This window comes from Narcine bancroftii, chromosome 7 (genome assembly GCF_036971445.1).
Source record: "Narcine bancroftii isolate sNarBan1 chromosome 7, sNarBan1.hap1, whole genome shotgun sequence".
Classification (NCBI taxonomy): Eukaryota; Metazoa; Chordata; class Chondrichthyes; order Torpediniformes; family Narcinidae; genus Narcine; species Narcine bancroftii.
Window position 1 is genome coordinate 113,868,580 of NC_091475.1, and position 15,210 is coordinate 113,883,789.

Here is a 15,210-nt window from a genome sequence, read left to right on the forward strand (position 1 = left end):
CCCCGCCTCTGATTCCCAGCCTCTGATTCCCCATATCTCATTCCCCGCCTCTGAATCCCCATCTCTGATTCCCGGACTCTGATTCCCCACCTCTGATTCCCGGCCTCTTATTCCCGGCATCTGATTCCAGCCTCTGATTCCCGGCCTCTGATTCCCTGCTTCTGATTCTGATTCCCTGCCTCTGATTCCCCATCTCTGATTCCGCACATCTGATTCCCTGCCTCTGATTCCCCACCTCTGATTCCCCATATCTGACTCCCCGCCTCTGTTTCCCCGCCTCTGATTCCCCGCCTTTGTTTCCCAATATCTAAGTCCCCGCCTCTGATTCCCCAACTCTGATTCCCCACCTCTGATTCCCCAGCTCTGATTCCCCGCCTCTGATTCCCCGCATCTGATTCCCTGCATCTGATTCCAAGCCTCTGATTCCCTGCCTCTGATTCCCAACCTCTGAATCCCCACCTCTGATTCCCCATATCTGATTCCCCGCCTCTGTTTCCCCGCCTCTGATTCCCCACCTCTGTTTCCCCATATCTGATTCCCGGCCTCTTATTCCCCGCCTCTGATTCCCCACCTCTGATTCCCTACCTCTGATTACCCATCTCCGATTCCGCACATCTGATTCCCTGCCTCTGATTCCCCGCCTCTGATTCCCTGCATCTGATTCCCAACCTCTGATTCCCCACCTCTGATTCCCCATATCTGATTCCCCGCCTCTGTTTCCCCGCCTCTGATTCCCCTCCTCTGATTCCCCAACTCTAATTCCCCGCCTCTGATTCCCCAGCTCTGATTCCCCGTGTTTGATTCCCTGCCTCTGATTCCCTGCCCTGATTCCCCATCTCTGTTTCACCGCCTTTGATTCGCCACCTCTGATTCCCCATATCTGATTCCCCGCCTCTGTTTCGCCGCCTCTGATTCCCTGCCTCTGATTCCCAACCTCTGATTCCACACCTCTGATTCCCCATATCTGATTCCCCGCCTCTGTTTCCCCGCCTCTGATTCCCTGCCCTTGTTTGCCCATATCTGATTCCCTGCCTCTGATTCCCCAACTCTGATTCCCCGCCTCTGATTCCCCAGCTCTGATTCCCCGCCTCTGATTTCCCGTGTTTGATTCCCTGCCTCTGATTCCCCGCCTCTGGTTCCCCATCTCTGATTCACCGCCTTTGATTCGCCACCTCTGATTCCACATATCTGATTCCCCACCTCTGTTTCCCCGCCTCTGATTCCCCGCCTCTGATTCTCCATATCTCATTCCCCGCCTCTGAATCCCCATCTCTGATTCCCGGACTCTGATTCCCCACCTCTGATTCCCGGCCTCTTATTCCCAGCATCTGATTCCCGGCCTCTGATTCCCGGCCTCTGATTCCCCGCTTCTGATTCTGATTCGCTGCCTCTGATTCCCCACCTCTGATTCACCATATCTGATTTCCCGCCTCTGTTTCCCCGCCTCTGATTCCCCGCCTCTGTTTCCCCATATCTAATTCCCAACCTCTGATGCACCAACTCTGATTCCCTGCCTCTGATTCCCCGCGTTCTATTCCCTGCCTCTGATTCCCCGCCTGTGATTCCCCATCTCTGATTCACCACCTCTGATTCCCCACCTCTGATTCCCCATATCTAATTCCCCGCCTCTGTTTGCCCGCCTCTGATTCCCCGCCTCTGTTTCCCCATATCTGATTCCCCGCCTCTGAATCCCCAACTCTGATTCCCTGCCTCTGATTCCCCAGCTCTGATTCCCCACCTTTGATTCCCCCCGTCTGATTCCCAGCCTCTGAATCCCCGTGTCTGATTTCCTGCCTCTGATTCCCCGCCTCTGATTCCCCATCTCTGATTCACAGCCTCTGATTCCCCACCTCTGATTCCCCATCTCGGATTCCGCACATCTGATTCCCTGCCTCTGATTCCCCGACTCTGATCCCCACCTCTGATTCCCAAGCTCTGATTCCCCGCCTCTGATTCCCCAACTCTGATTCCCCGCCTCTGATTCCCCAGCTCTGATTCCCCGCCTCTGATTCCCCGTGTTTGATTCCCTGCCTCTGATTCCCCGCCTCTGATTCCCCATCTCTGATTCACCGCCTTTGATTCGCCACCTCTGATTCCCCATATCTGATTCCTCGCCTCTGTTTCCCCGCCTCTGATTCCCCGCCTCTGATTCCCCATATCTCATTCCCCGCCTCTGATTCCCCATCTCTAATTCCCGGACTCTGATTCCCCACCTCTGATTCCCAGCCTCTTATTCCCGGCATCTGATTCCGGCCTCTGATTCCCGGCCTCTGATTCTCTGCTTCTGATTCTGATTCCCTGCCTTTGATCCCCCATCTCTGATTCCGCACATCTGATTCCCTGCCTCTGATTCCCCATCTCTGATTCCCCATATCTGATTCCCCGCCTCTGTTTCCCCGCCTGTGTTTCCCAATATCTAAGTCCCCGCCTCTGATTCCCCAACTCTGATTCCCCACCTCTGATTCCCCAGCTCTGATTCCCCGCCTCTGATTCCCTGCATCTGTTTCCCTGCATCTGATTCCAAGCCTCTGATTCCCTGCCTCTGATTCCCAACCTCTGATTCCCCACCTCTGATTCCCCATATCTGATTCCCAGCCTCTGTTTCCCCGCCTCTGATTCCCCGCCTCTGTTTCCCCATATCTGATTCCCGGACTCTGATTCCCCGCCTCTGATTCCCTGCCTCTGATTCCCCATCTCCGATTCCGCACATCTGATTCCCTGCCTCTGATTCCCCGCCTCTGATTCCCCGCCTCTGATTCCCTGCCTCTGATTCCCAACCTCTGATTCCCCACCTCTGATTCCCCATGTTTGATTCCCCGCCTCTGTTTCCCCGCCTCTGATTCCCCGCCTCTGATTCCCCAACTCTAATTCCCCGCCTCTGATTCCCCATATCTGATTCCCCGCCTCTGTTTCCCCGCCTCTCATTCCCCGCCCTTGTTTCCCCATATCTGATTCCCTGCCTCTGATTCCCCAACTTTGATTCCCAGCCTCTGATACCCCAGCTCTGATTCCCCGCCTCTGATTCCCCGTGTTTGATTCCCTGCCTCTGATTCCCGGCCTCTGATTCCCCATCTCTGATTCACCGCCTTTGATTCGCCACCTCTGATTCCCCATATCTGATTCCCCGCCTCTGTTTCCCCGCCTCTGATTCCCCGCCTCTGATTCCCCATATCTCATTCCCCGCCTCTGAATCCCCATCTCTGATTCCCTGCCTCTGATTCCCCACCTCTGATTCCCCATATCTGACTCCCCGCCTCTGTTTCCCCGCCTCTGATTCCCCGCCTTTGTTTCCCAATATCTAAGTCCCCGCCTCTGATTCCCCAACTCTGATTCCCCACCTCTGATTCCCCAGCTCTGATTCCCCGCCTCTGATTCCCCGCATCTGATTCCCTGCATCTGATTCCAAGCCTCTGATTCCCTGCCTCTGATTCCCAACCTCTGAATCCCCACCTCTGATTCCCCATATCTGATTCCCCGCCTCTGTTTCCCCGCCTCTGATTCCCCACCTCTGTTTCCCCATATCTGATTCCCGGCCTCTTATTCCCCGCCTCTGATTCCCCACCTCTGATTCCCTACCTCTGATTACCCATCTCCGATTCCGCACATCTGATTCCCTGCCTCTGATTCCCCGCCTCTGATTCCCTGCATCTGATTCCCAACCTCTGATTCCCCACCTCTGATTCCCCATATCTGATTCCCCGCCTCTGTTTCCCCGCCTCTGATTCCCCTCCTCTGATTCCCCAACTCTAATTCCCCGCCTCTGATTCCCCAGCTCTGATTCCCCGTGTTTGATTCCCTGCCTCTGATTCCCTGCCCTGATTCCCCATCTCTGTTTCACCGCCTTTGATTCGCCACCTCTGATTCCCCATATCTGATTCCCCGCCTCTGTTTCGCCGCCTCTGATTCCCTGCCTCTGATTCCCAACCTCTGATTCCACACCTCTGATTCCCCATATCTGATTCCCCGCCTCTGTTTCCCCGCCTCTGATTCCCTGCCCTTGTTTGCCCATATCTGATTCCCTGCCTCTGATTCCCCAACTCTGATTCCCCGCCTCTGATTCCCCAGCTCTGATTCCCCGCCTCTGATTTCCCGTGTTTGATTCCCTGCCTCTGATTCCCCGCCTCTGGTTCCCCATCTCTGATTCACCGCCTTTGATTCGCCACCTCTGATTCCACATATCTGATTCCCCACCTCTGTTTCCCCGCCTCTGATTCCCCGCCTCTGATTCTCCATATCTCATTCCCCGCCTCTGAATCCCCATCTCTGATTCCCGGACTCTGATTCCCCACCTCTGATTCCCGGCCTCTTATTCCCAGCATCTGATTCCCGGCCTCTGATTCCCGGCCTCTGATTCCCCGCTTCTGATTCTGATTCGCTGCCTCTGATTCCCCACCTCTGATTCACCATATCTGATTTCCCGCCTCTGTTTCCCCGCCTCTGATTCCCCGCCTCTGTTTCCCCATATCTAATTCCCAACCTCTGATGCACCAACTCTGATTCCCTGCCTCTGATTCCCCGCGTTCTATTCCCTGCCTCTGATTCCCCGCCTGTGATTCCCCATCTCTGATTCACCACCTCTGATTCCCCACCTCTGATTCCCCATATCTAATTCCCCGCCTCTGTTTGCCCGCCTCTGATTCCCCGCCTCTGTTTCCCCATATCTGATTCCCCGCCTCTGAATCCCCAACTCTGATTCCCTGCCTCTGATTCCCCAGCTCTGATTCCCCACCTTTGATTCCCCCCGTCTGATTCCCAGCCTCTGAATCCCCGTGTCTGATTTCCTGCCTCTGATTCCCCGCCTCTGATTCCCCATCTCTGATTCACAGCCTCTGATTCCCCACCTCTGATTCCCCATCTCGGATTCCGCACATCTGATTCCCTGCCTCTGATTCCCCGACTCTGATCCCCACCTCTGATTCCCAAGCTCTGATTCCCCGCCTCTGATTCCCCAACTCTGATTCCCCGCCTCTGATTCCCCAGCTCTGATTCCCCGCCTCTGATTCCCCGTGTTTGATTCCCTGCCTCTGATTCCCCGCCTCTGATTCCCCATCTCTGATTCACCGCCTTTGATTCGCCACCTCTGATTCCCCATATCTGATTCCTCGCCTCTGTTTCCCCGCCTCTGATTCCCCGCCTCTGATTCCCCATATCTCATTCCCCGCCTCTGATTCCCCATCTCTAATTCCCGGACTCTGATTCCCCACCTCTGATTCCCAGCCTCTTATTCCCGGCATCTGATTCCGGCCTCTGATTCCCGGCCTCTGATTCTCTGCTTCTGATTCTGATTCCCTGCCTTTGATCCCCCATCTCTGATTCCGCACATCTGATTCCCTGCCTCTGATTCCCCATCTCTGATTCCCCATATCTGATTCCCCGCCTCTGTTTCCCCGCCTGTGTTTCCCAATATCTAAGTCCCCGCCTCTGATTCCCCAACTCTGATTCCCCACCTCTGATTCCCCAGCTCTGATTCCCCGCCTCTGATTCCCTGCATCTGTTTCCCTGCATCTGATTCCAAGCCTCTGATTCCCTGCCTCTGATTCCCAACCTCTGATTCCCCACCTCTGATTCCCCATATCTGATTCCCAGCCTCTGTTTCCCCGCCTCTGATTCCCCGCCTCTGTTTCCCCATATCTGATTCCCGGACTCTGATTCCCCGCCTCTGATTCCCTGCCTCTGATTCCCCATCTCCGATTCCGCACATCTGATTCCCTGCCTCTGATTCCCCGCCTCTGATTCCCCGCCTCTGATTCCCTGCCTCTGATTCCCAACCTCTGATTCCCCACCTCTGATTCCCCATGTTTGATTCCCCGCCTCTGTTTCCCCGCCTCTGATTCCCCGCCTCTGATTCCCCAACTCTAATTCCCCGCCTCTGATTCCCCATATCTGATTCCCCGCCTCTGTTTCCCCGCCTCTCATTCCCCGCCCTTGTTTCCCCATATCTGATTCCCTGCCTCTGATTCCCCAACTTTGATTCCCAGCCTCTGATACCCCAGCTCTGATTCCCCGCCTCTGATTCCCCGTGTTTGATTCCCTGCCTCTGATTCCCGGCCTCTGATTCCCCATCTCTGATTCACCGCCTTTGATTCGCCACCTCTGATTCCCCATATCTGATTCCCCGCCTCTGTTTCCCCGCCTCTGATTCCCCGCCTCTGATTCCCCATATCTCATTCCCCGCCTCTGAATCCCCATCTCTGATTCCCGGACTCTGATTCCCCATCTCTGATTCCCGGCCTCTTATTCCCGGCATCTGATTCCGGCCTCTGATTCCCGGCCTCTGATTCCCTGCTTCTGATTCTGATTCCCTGCCTTTGATTCCCCATCTCTGATTCCGCACATCTGATTCCCTGCCTCTGATTCCCCATCTCTGATTCCCCATATCTGATTCCCCGCCTCTGTTTCCCCGCCTCTGATTCCCCACCTCTGTTTCCCAATATCTAAGTCCCCGCCTCTGATTCCCCAACTCTGATTCCCCACCTCTGATTCCCCAGCTCTGATTCCCCGCCTCTGAATCCCCGCATCTGATTCCCTGCATCTGACTCCAAGCCTCTGATTCCCTGCCTCTGATTCCCAACCTCTGATTCCCCACCTCTGATTCCCCATATCTGATTCCCAGCCTCTGTTTCCCCGCCTCTGATTCCCCGCCTCTGTTTCCCCATATCTGATTCCCGGCCTCTGATTCCCCGCCTCTGATTCCCCGCCTCTGATTCCCTGCCTCTGATTCCCAATCTCCGATTCCGCACATCTGATTCCCTGCGTCTGATTCCCCGCCTCTGATTCCCCGCCTCTGATTCCCTGCCTCTGATTCCCAACCTCTGATTCCCCACCTCTGATTCCCCAGCTCTGATTCCCCGCCTCTGAATCCCCGCATCTGATTCCCCGCCTCTGACTCCCCACCTCTGATTCCCCGCCTCTGATTCCCCAACTCTAATTCCCCGCCTCTGATTCCCCATATCTGATTCCCCGCCTCTGTTTCCCCGCCTCTGATTCCCCGCCCCTGTTTCCCCATATCTGATTCCCTGCCTCTGATTCCACAACTTTGATTGCCAGCCTCTGATTCCCCAGCTCTGATTCCCCGCCTCTGATTCCCCGTGTTTGATTCCCTGCCTCTGATTCCCCGCCTCTGATTCCCCATCTCTGATTCACCGCCTTTGATTCGCCACCTCTGATTCCCCATATCTGATTCCCCACCTCTGTGTCCCCGCCTCTGATTCCCCGCCTCTGATTCTCCATATCTCATTCCCCGCCTCTGAATCCCCATCTCTGATTCCCGGACTCTGATTCCCCACCTCTGATTCCTGGCCTCTTATTCCCAGCATCTGATTCCAGGCCTCTGATTCCCGGCCTCTGACTCCCCGCTTCTGATTCTTATTCCCTGCCTCTGATTCCCCATCTCTGATTCCGCACATCTGATTACCTGCCTCTGATTCCCACCTCTGATTCCCCATATCTGATTCCCCGCCTCTGTTTCCACGCCTCTGATTCCCCGCCTCTGTTTCCCCACATCTAATTCCCCACCTCTGATGCCCCAACTCTGATTCCCCGCCTCTGATTCCCCAGCTCTGATTCCCCGCCTCTGATTCCCCGCATCCGATTCCCCATATCTGATTCCCCGCCTCTGTTTCCCTGCCCCTGATTCCCCGCCTCTGTTTCCCCATATCTGATTCCCCGCCTCTGATTCCCAACTATGATTCCCCGCCTCTGATTCCCCAGCTCGGATTCCCTGCCTCTGATTCCCCGCGTTCTATTCCCTGCCTCTGATTCCCCGCCTGTGATTCCCCATCTCTGATTCACCACCTCTGATTCCCCACCACTGATTCCCCATATCTAATTCCCCGCCTCTGTTTGCCCGCCTCTGATTCCCCGCCTCTGTTTCCCCATATCTGATTCCCCGCCTCTGAATCCCCAACTCTGATTCCATGCCTCTGAATCCCCAGCTTCATTCCCCGCCTTTGATTCCCCCCGTCTGATTCCCAGCCTCTGAATCCCCGTGTCTGATAACCTGCCTCTGATTACCCGCCTCTGATTCCCCATCTCAGATTCACCGCCTCTGATTCCCCAACTCTGATTCCCCATCTCTGATTCCCCAGCTCTGATTCCCCGCCTCTGATTCCCCGCCTCTGATTCCCCATATCTCATTCCCCGCCTCTGATTCGCCAGCTATGATTCCCCGCCTCTGATTCCCCGCGTCTGATTCCCTGCCTCTGATTCCCTGCCTCTGATTCCACATCTCTGATTCACCACCTCTGTTTCCCCGCGTCTGATTCCCCGCCTCTGATTCCCCATCTCTGATTCCCCATCTCTGATTCCCCAATTCTGATTCCCCGCCTCTGATACCCCAGCTCTGATTCCTCGCCTCTGATTCCCTTCCTCTGATTCCCAACCACTCATTCCCCACCTCTGATTTCCCATATTGATTCCCTGCGTCTGATTCCCCGCCTCTGATTCCCCAACTCTGATTCCCCGGCTCTGATTCCCCAGCTCTGATTCCCCGCCTCTGATTCCCCGTGTTTGATTCCCTGCCTCAGATTCCCGGCCTCTGATTCCCCATCTCTGATTCACCGCCTTTGATTCGCCACCTCTGATTCCCCATATCTGATTCCCCGCCTCTGTTTCCCCGCCTCTGATTCCCGGACTCTGATTCCCCACCTCTGATTCCCGGCCTCTTATTCCCGGCATCTGATTCAGGCCTCTGATTCCCGGCCTCTGATTCCCTGCTTCTGATTCTGATTCCCTGCCTCTGATTCCCCATCTCTGATTCCGCACATCTGATTCCCTGCCTCTGATTCCCCACCTCTGATTCCCCATATCTGACTCCCCGCCTCTGTTTCCCCGCCTCTGATTCCCCGCCTCTGTTTCCCAATATCTAAGTCCCCGCCTCTGATTCCCCAACTCTGATTCCCCACCTCTGTTTCCCCAGCTCTGATTCCCCGCCTCTGATTCCCCGCATCTGATTCCCTGCATCTGATTCCAAGCCTCTGATTCCCTGCCTCTGATTTCCAACCTCTGATTCCCCACCTCTGATTCCACATATCTGAATCCCCGCCTCTGTTTCCCCGCCTCTGATTCCCCACCTCTGTTTCCCCATATCTGATTCCCGGCCTCTGATTCCCTGCCTCTGAATCCCCGCCTCTGATTCCCTGCCTCTGATTCCCCATCTCCGATTCCGCACATCTGATTCCCTGCCTCTGATTCCCCGCCTCTGATTCCCCGCCTCTGATTCCCTGCCTCTGATTCCCAACCTCTGATTCCCCACCTCTGATTCCCCATATCTGATTCCCCGCCTCTGTTTCCCCGTTTCTGATTCCCCTCCTCTGATTCCCCAACTCTAATTCCCCGCCTCTGATTCCCCAGCTCTGATTCCCCGTGTTTGATTCCCTGCCTCTGATTCCCCGCCCTGATTCCCCATCTCTGTTTCACCGCCTTTGATTCGCCACCTCTGATTCCCCATATCTGATTCCCCGTGTTTGATTCCCTGCCTCTGATTCCCCGCCTCTGATTCCCCATCTCTGATTCACCGCCTTTGATTCGCCACCTCTGATTCCCCATATCTGATTCCCCACCTCTGTGTCCCCGCCTCTGATTCCCCGCCTCTGATTCTCCATATCTCATTCCCCGCCTCTGAATCCCCATCTCTGATTCCCGGACTCTGATTCCCCACCTCTGATTCCTGGCCTCTTATTCCCAGCATCTGATTCCAGGCCTCTGATTCCCGGCCTCTGACTCCCCGCTTCTGATTCTTATTCCCTGCCTCTGATTCCCCATCTCTGATTCCGCACATCTGATTACCTGCCTCTGATTCCCACCTCTGATTCCCCATATCTGATTCCCCACCTCTGTGTCCCCGCCTCTGATTCCCCGCCTCTGATTCTCCATATCTCATTCCCCGCCTCTGAATCCCCATCTCTGATTCCCGGACTCTGATTCCCCACCTCTGATTCCTGGCCTCTTATTCCCAGCATCTGATTCCAGGCCTCTGATTCCCGGCCTCTGACTCCCCGCTTCTGATTCTTATTCCCTGCCTCTGATTCCCCATCTCTGATTCCGCACATCTGATTACCTGCCTCTGATTCCCACCTCTGATTCCCCATATCTGATTCCCCGCCTCTGTTTCCACGCCTCTGATTCCCCGCCTCTGTTTCCCCACATCTAATTCCCCACCTCTGATGCCCCAACTCTGATTCCCCGCCTCTGATTCCCCAGCTCTGATTCCCCGCCTCTGATTCCCCGCATCCGATTCCCCATATCTGATTCCCCGCCTCTGTTTCCCTGCCCCTGATTCCCCGCCTCTGTTTCCCCATATCTGATTCCCCGCCTCTGATTCCCAACTATGATTCCCCGCCTCTGATTCCCCAGCTCGGATTCCCTGCCTCTGATTCCCCGCGTTCTATTCCCTGCCTCTGATTCCCCGCCTGTGATTCCCCATCTCTGATTCACCACCTCTGATTCCCCACCACTGATTCCCCATATCTAATTCCCCGCCTCTGTTTGCCCGCCTCTGATTCCCCGCCTCTGTTTCCCCATATCTGATTCCCCGCCTCTGAATCCCCAACTCTGATTCCATGCCTCTGAATCCCCAGCTTCATTCCCCGCCTTTGATTCCCCCCGTCTGATTCCCAGCCTCTGAATCCCCGTGTCTGATAACCTGCCTCTGATTACCCGCCTCTGATTCCCCATCTCAGATTCACCGCCTCTGATTCCCCAACTCTGATTCCCCATCTCTGATTCCCCAGCTCTGATTCCCCGCCTCTGATTCCCCGCCTCTGATTCCCCATATCTCATTCCCCGCCTCTGATTCGCCAGCTATGATTCCCCGCCTCTGATTCCCCGCGTCTGATTCCCTGCCTCTGATTCCCTGCCTCTGATTCCACATCTCTGATTCACCACCTCTGTTTCCCCGCGTCTGATTCCCCGCCTCTGATTCCCCATCTCTGATTCCCCATCTCTGATTCCCCAATTCTGATTCCCCGCCTCTGATACCCCAGCTCTGATTCCTCGCCTCTGATTCCCTTCCTCTGATTCCCAACCACTCATTCCCCACCTCTGATTTCCCATATTGATTCCCTGCGTCTGATTCCCCGCCTCTGATTCCCCAACTCTGATTCCCCGGCTCTGATTCCCCAGCTCTGATTCCCCGCCTCTGATTCCCCGTGTTTGATTCCCTGCCTCAGATTCCCGGCCTCTGATTCCCCATCTCTGATTCACCGCCTTTGATTCGCCACCTCTGATTCCCCATATCTGATTCCCCGCCTCTGTTTCCCCGCCTCTGATTCCCGGACTCTGATTCCCCACCTCTGATTCCCGGCCTCTTATTCCCGGCATCTGATTCAGGCCTCTGATTCCCGGCCTCTGATTCCCTGCTTCTGATTCTGATTCCCTGCCTCTGATTCCCCATCTCTGATTCCGCACATCTGATTCCCTGCCTCTGATTCCCCACCTCTGATTCCCCATATCTGACTCCCCGCCTCTGTTTCCCCGCCTCTGATTCCCCGCCTCTGTTTCCCAATATCTAAGTCCCCGCCTCTGATTCCCCAACTCTGATTCCCCACCTCTGTTTCCCCAGCTCTGATTCCCCGCCTCTGATTCCCCGCATCTGATTCCCTGCATCTGATTCCAAGCCTCTGATTCCCTGCCTCTGATTTCCAACCTCTGATTCCCCACCTCTGATTCCACATATCTGAATCCCCGCCTCTGTTTCCCCGCCTCTGATTCCCCACCTCTGTTTCCCCATATCTGATTCCCGGCCTCTGATTCCCTGCCTCTGAATCCCCGCCTCTGATTCCCTGCCTCTGATTCCCCATCTCCGATTCCGCACATCTGATTCCCTGCCTCTGATTCCCCGCCTCTGATTCCCCGCCTCTGATTCCCTGCCTCTGATTCCCAACCTCTGATTCCCCACCTCTGATTCCCCATATCTGATTCCCCGCCTCTGTTTCCCCGTTTCTGATTCCCCTCCTCTGATTCCCCAACTCTAATTCCCCGCCTCTGATTCCCCAGCTCTGATTCCCCGTGTTTGATTCCCTGCCTCTGATTCCCCGCCCTGATTCCCCATCTCTGTTTCACCGCCTTTGATTCGCCACCTCTGATTCCCCATATCTGATTCCCCGTGTTTGATTCCCTGCCTCTGATTCCCCGCCTCTGATTCCCCATCTCTGATTCACCGCCTTTGATTCGCCACCTCTGATTCCCCATATCTGATTCCCCACCTCTGTGTCCCCGCCTCTGATTCCCCGCCTCTGATTCTCCATATCTCATTCCCCGCCTCTGAATCCCCATCTCTGATTCCCGGACTCTGATTCCCCACCTCTGATTCCTGGCCTCTTATTCCCAGCATCTGATTCCAGGCCTCTGATTCCCGGCCTCTGACTCCCCGCTTCTGATTCTTATTCCCTGCCTCTGATTCCCCATCTCTGATTCCGCACATCTGATTACCTGCCTCTGATTCCCACCTCTGATTCCCCATATCTGATTCCCCGCCTCTGTTTCCACGCCTCTGATTCCCCGCCTCTGTTTCCCCACATCTAATTCCCCACCTCTGATGCCCCAACTCTGATTCCCCGCCTCTGATTCCCCAGCTCTGATTCCCCGCCTCTGATTCCCCGCTTCCGATTCCCCATATCTGATTCCCCGCCTCTGTTTCCCTGCCCCTGATTCCCCGCCTCTGTTTCCCCATATCTGATTCCCCGCCTCTGATTCCCAACTATGATTCCCCGCCTCTGATTCCCCAGCTCGGATTCCCTGCCTCTGATTCCCCGCGTTCTATTCCCTGCCTCTGATTCCCCGCCTGTGATTCCCCATCTCTGATTCACCACCTCTGATTCCCCACCACTGATTCCCCATATCTAATTCCCCGCCTCTGTTTGCCCGCCTCTGATTCCCCGCCTCTGTTTCCCCATATCTGATTCCCCGCCTCTGAATCCCCAACTCTGATTCCATGCCTCTGAATCCCCAGCTTCATTCCCCGCCTTTGATTCCCCCCGTCTGATTCCCAGCCTCTGAATCCCCGTGTCTGATAACCTGCCTCTGATTACCCGCCTCTGATTCCCCATCTCAGATTCACCGCCTCTGATTCCCCAACTCTGATTCCCCATCTCTGATTCCCCAGCTCTGATTCCCCGCCTCTGATTCCCCGCCTCTGATTCCCCATATCTCATTCCCCGCCTCTGATTCGCCAGCTATGATTCCCCGCCTCTGATTCCCCGCGTCTGATTCCCTGCCTCTGATTCCCTGCCTCTGATTCCACATCTCTGATTCACCACCTCTGTTTCCCCGCGTCTGATTCCCCGCCTCTGATTCCCCATCTCTGATTCCCCATCTCTGATTCCCCAATTCTGATTCCCCGCCTCTGATACCCCAGCTCTGATTCCTCGCCTCTGATTCCCTTCCTCTGATTCCCAACCACTCATTCCCCACCTCTGATTTCCCATATTGATTCCCTGCGTCTGATTCCCCGCCTCTGATTCCCCAACTCTGATTCCCCGGCTCTGATTCCCCAGCTCTGATTCCCCGCCTCTGATTCCCCGTGTTTGATTCCCTGCCTCAGATTCCCGGCCTCTGATTCCCCATCTCTGATTCACCGCCTTTGATTCGCCACCTCTGATACCCCATATCTGATTCCCCGCCTCTGTTTCCCCGCCTCTGATTCCCGGACTCTGATTCCCCACCTCTGATTCCCGGCCTCTTATTCCCGGCATCTGATTCAGGCCTCTGATTCCCGGCCTCTGATTCCCTGCTTCTGATTCTGATTCCCTGCCTCTGATTCCCCATCTCTGATTCCGCACATCTGATTCCCTGCCTCTGATTCCCCACCTCTGATTCCCCATATCTGACTCCCCGCCTCTGTTTCCCCGCCTCTGATTCCCCGCCTCTGTTTCCCAATATCTAAGTCCCCGCCTCTGATTCCCCAACTCTGATTCCCCACCTCTGTTTCCCCAGCTCTGATTCCCCGCCTCTGATTCCCCGCATCTGATTCCCTGCATCTGATTCCAAGCCTCTGATTCCCTGCCTCTGATTTCCAACCTCTGATTCCCCACCTCTGATTCCCCATATCTGAATCCCCGCCTCTGTTTCCCCGCCTCTGATTCCCCACCTCTGTTTCCCCATATCTGATTCCCGGCCTCTGATTCCCTGCCTCTGAATCCCCGCCTCTGATTCCCTGCCTCTGATTCCCCATCTCCGATTCCGCACATCTGATTCCCTGCCTCTGATTCCCCGCCTCTGATTCCCCGCCTCTGATTCCCTGCCTCTGATTCCCAACCTCTGATTCCCCACCTCTGATTCCCCATATCTGATTCCCCGCCTCTGTTTCCCCGTTTCTGATTCCCCTCCTCTGATTCCCCAACTCTAATTCCCCGCCTCTGATTCCCCAGCTCTGATTCCCCGTGTTTGATTCCCTGCCTCTGATTCCCCGCCCTGATTCCCCATCTCTGTTTCACCGCCTTTGATTCGCCACCTCTGATTCCCCATATCTGATTCCCCGCCTCTGTTTCCCCGCCTCTGATTCCCTGCCTCTGATTCCCAACCTCTGATTCCACACCTCTGATTCCCCATATCTGATTCCCCGCCTCTGTTTCCCCGCCTCTGATTCCCTGCCCCTGTTTCCCCATATCTGATTCCCTGCCTCTGATTCCCCAACTCGGATTCCCCGCCTCTGATTCCCCAGCTCTGATTTCCCGCCTCTGATTTCCAGTGTTTGATTCCCTGCCTCTGATTCCCCGCCTCTGATTTCCCATCTCTGATTCACCGCCTTTGATTCGCCACCTCTGATTCCACATATCTGATTCCCCACCTCTGTTTCCCCGCCTCTGATTCCCCGCCTCTGATTCTCCATATCTCATTCCCCGCCTCTGAATCCTCATCTCTGATTCCCGGACTCTGATTCCCCACCTCTGATTCCCGGCCTCTTATTCCCAGCATCTGATTCCCGGCCTCTGATTCCCGGCCTCTGATTCCCCGCTTCTGATTCTGATTCCCTGCCTCTGATTCCCCATCTCTAATTCCGCACATCTGATTCCCTGCCTCTGATTCCCCACCTCTGATTCCCCATATCTGATATCCCGCCTCTGTTTCCCCGCCTCTGATTCCCCGCCTCTGTTTCCCCATATCTAATTCCCAACCACTGATGCCCCAACTCTGATTCCCTGCCTCTGATTCCCCGCGTTCTATTCCCTGCCTCTGATTCCCCGCCTGTGATTCCCCATCTCTGATTCACCA